We start from the raw sequence: 3,617 nt of genomic DNA on the forward strand, positions 1-3,617 counted from the left end.
TAATGACCAAAGGAAAACAAATCAAGAATTTCTCAAAAAGAGACTCAAGACACCCAATTGATGAAAGCTTAGAGTAGGAATGCTAATGAAACAAGCTTAGGTGAAGATTTTTGACAAGAGACTAATGGATCTGGGCAGTAAAATCTAAGAAAAAGCAAAATCTAAGAGGAAAAATGTAAAAAATGGAAATTTCTTAATTTTTAGCAGGGTACGCAGGCAACCTGTTAAAACAGGTGCGGGCCCGCTCTGTGCACACAGCAACAGTGCGTACAGGTACGCACTGTGCAATACTCAGAGGGTGCGTACTACTGGAAAAACCAAGAAAAACTAAATTTAATCTAACCCTAAGCTAGCCCACCCAAATACAAAGTCACACAGCCAAAAACCAGAAAATAAATGACTTTTCTCAGATCAAAGTTGCATACAAAGGAAAAAACTTTCACATCAATGGATTCCCCATTGAAGTCGCCATTTTGTCAGGCGGAAAGAGTCGATAGTGCGGACACAACCAACCTCCCTAGGAGCCTAAGACTCTCTAGTGACAAACAAGACAAATAAGAGCAATCCTTCTCTAAACATGCATTTACTATATAGGAAATCAAGTGTTTAGATCCTACCTGTAGTCCAACGCTGTTGTAGCAGTCCAGCCTCGCTGATCCGGATGAGCTCCTCCTTCACTTCGAAACCTGCATTCACTAACAATCAAACGATTAAATAGCACTTGATAATCTCATAGAATAAAACATATTTAACACATAGACCAAGGAGTACATGAAACAACTCATAAATAACAAGTTATTGAGAAGAATGGACTCATTTGCATTAATAGGAAACAAAAGGAACAATTACAACCTGAGCCTTGGTGTTGTGCAAGTCCCTCCCAGGGTCCATCAAGAGTTCTCCTTTACTTTGACAAAGCTCACCCACTTCCAAATAGAACAAGCAAAGATGGCAATCTCTCCTCACAAGCTTCTAAATGGGAGTCCTAATTCCAGCAGCATCTACCCTTAGAAATTTTTAGCTTCCAACCTCCCCTCCTTCTAGCCCAATGCCTGTATTTATAGTGCTCAAGAGGAAGTTAATCAGGTCCACCATCAATGGGATAATCCCCTCTTTGGGTGGGATAGCTCCCTTATTGATGGGATAAGTTCCTCTTTGGTAGGGGTACATGAACCATCTGAAGGCGCTTCATACACGTCAAACATACTTCTAGAAGCCTCTAGAAATGACCACAAGTAACTTTTTTGGAGTGAAACTTGCGCTTTTTGACCTTTACAGGGGTACGCACCTGCCCCTTTACATACAGAGCGTACAAGTACGCAACTTTTGTGAACATTAGGTGCGTACCCGCAGGTAAGGCCGAGAGAATCTGCGTACCCAGAGATAAACACATTTACAAAGACTTTCTCTCTTTCTTGAAGTTTGACATGTAGAGTAGAGGCATGAGACTTGCCCAAGAGGATAGCATGACTGTTGATGGAGCCATACTAACTGTAAATAGCCATGGTGACATTTTTTAGTGTAACAAGTCTCCCCCTACACTTCTGGTCAGAAGATGTTTTCAACTGGAATGGGAATGCCCTCAGCAGATACATGGATTATGAAAAATCTTATATGTTGACTGGGAATATGTCCATGGATCGCATCCTTGTTTACCTTGACACCAGGGAGAGTCCAGAGGAGAGTATGAAACTGCATTAGAGGGACACATGCAGGTTATAGATTTTGGACTATGAGGGGGTTCCTTATCGATGCAGGAGATGTCACAAGATTAAACATCTTTATAAATATTGTCCCCTACTTGCATCTAGATTTTCTTTGGTTTCACAACCTGAACAAGCTACTGCAATCCCAGAACTTGATGGATTCTCAGGCAAATCGTGGCACTGGCACTCGCAAGGAGAAGATTCCCCCCCATCCCCACGTATGACCAGATCATGTGCCACTGCGGCGATGACTGCCTTTGTTGTGGGTACCATCTCTAACCCTCCATCTCTCTAATTATTTTCATTTGTTTACTCTCCTTGCACTTCATTTTGTCATGTTGGTCCTGTGCATTGTTCTCCCTCTGTTGTATGTACATTATTCCCATCTGCACCTATTTTTTCCCACTCCTCCTACCATCACTGAGATACTGGATCCACTCTCCCACACGGAGCCTTCCATTGATGCTAGTATGGGACACTGTTATAACCTTCGGTCTTTGTCTCGCATACCCCTGGGGGATGGTAGTGGAATTGGTATTACTCCCTTACCTCTGCACTCCAAGGCTTCCCGTGGTAGACAATCCAACATCTCTAAAGCCATTCTCTAGGTTGGACTGGATGTGGCTAAAGGGTGGCAACACCCATTGATAAGGTCCTTAAAGAATTGACCTCCCCCCCTTGGCTCATCAGAGCTAATGTATACTCAGAAAAGATTGGAAGGGAGCTGAGGATTGTTTATAAACCTTGTATCAAGGATCACTTTATGGCAACAATTACTTGATTTTGACTAATTCAAAGTTGAGAACATCAATATAGGGGGGGATCTCAATTTCTCTCTTGGACATGCCAAATCTTGGGGCATGAATGCTCAGATTGACTCGCTATCGAATGGGATCTTGTCCCTGCTGGAGGATCACCAGCTGATTAATATACCCATGCCCTGCTTAAAACCCACCTAGCGAAATAGGAGGACCGAGGATGCTACACTAGCTAGAAGATTGGATCGTTTTCTGGTTAAGGAGACTTTATTGGATCAATTTCCCCTTTGTCATCAATGGGTGGGATCAGGAGGGTTGTTGGATCACCTTCCCATTTATCTAGAGATTGTGGGCGATGGATGAAAACCCAATGCACCATTCAAGTTCAATTATACTTGGCTTAAAGATGATAGTTATATATAGATGCTCACTTAGAATTGGAAATCCATTACAACTTAGCCGAGCCTATCATCCTCCGCGGTATTTGCAAATAAAATGGTAATCCTAAAATAGAAAACAATTAATTAGGCAAATAATAAAAGGATCAAAGATGAGCAGATCTTGAGAGACACAGAACAATAAATTGAACAATTGAGTGGCTCAAAGATTCGAGGGTTTATTTCTAGTGATGCTAAAGAAATTTGTTTCCAACTTGAGATTGAGCGGAATAGGATCTTGAAAGATAGGGAGGAAACTTGGCAACTCCGTAGCAGGGCCATATGGTTAAAGGAGGGGGATGAGAACACCATGTTCTATCATCCTGTTGAAAATGGGCGCCGGCCATTAATACCATCTAGTGACTTGTGGATGAGGAGGGTACTCACACAAAGACCTTCCATGAATTGGCCAACCTTGGTATTTCGCACTTTGGAAGATTATTCAAAGCTCCTCCAGAGGCAAATCTTGCTGAGACCATCAAGGTAGCTAGAATTTCCCCCATATATGTGGACTAAGATACATGCGAAGGATTACTTACTCCAGTATCTATGGGGGAATTAGAGGCCAAAATTAAGTGGTTTAAGAAGGATAAGAGCCCTGGACCAGATGGATGGTCGATCAAATTTTACATTTCTTTTTTTGACATGATTGGATAGGAGCTACTATAGATCATAGAAGAGTGCCAAACTAGTGGGCAAATGCATGATGCGTTCAA

Source organism: Pinus tabuliformis, chromosome 9, assembly GCF_031772625.1.
Source record: "Pinus tabuliformis cultivar Carrire ecotype Pingquan chromosome 9, CPIR1, whole genome shotgun sequence".
NCBI lineage: Eukaryota > Viridiplantae > Streptophyta > Pinopsida > Pinales > Pinaceae > Pinus > Pinus tabuliformis.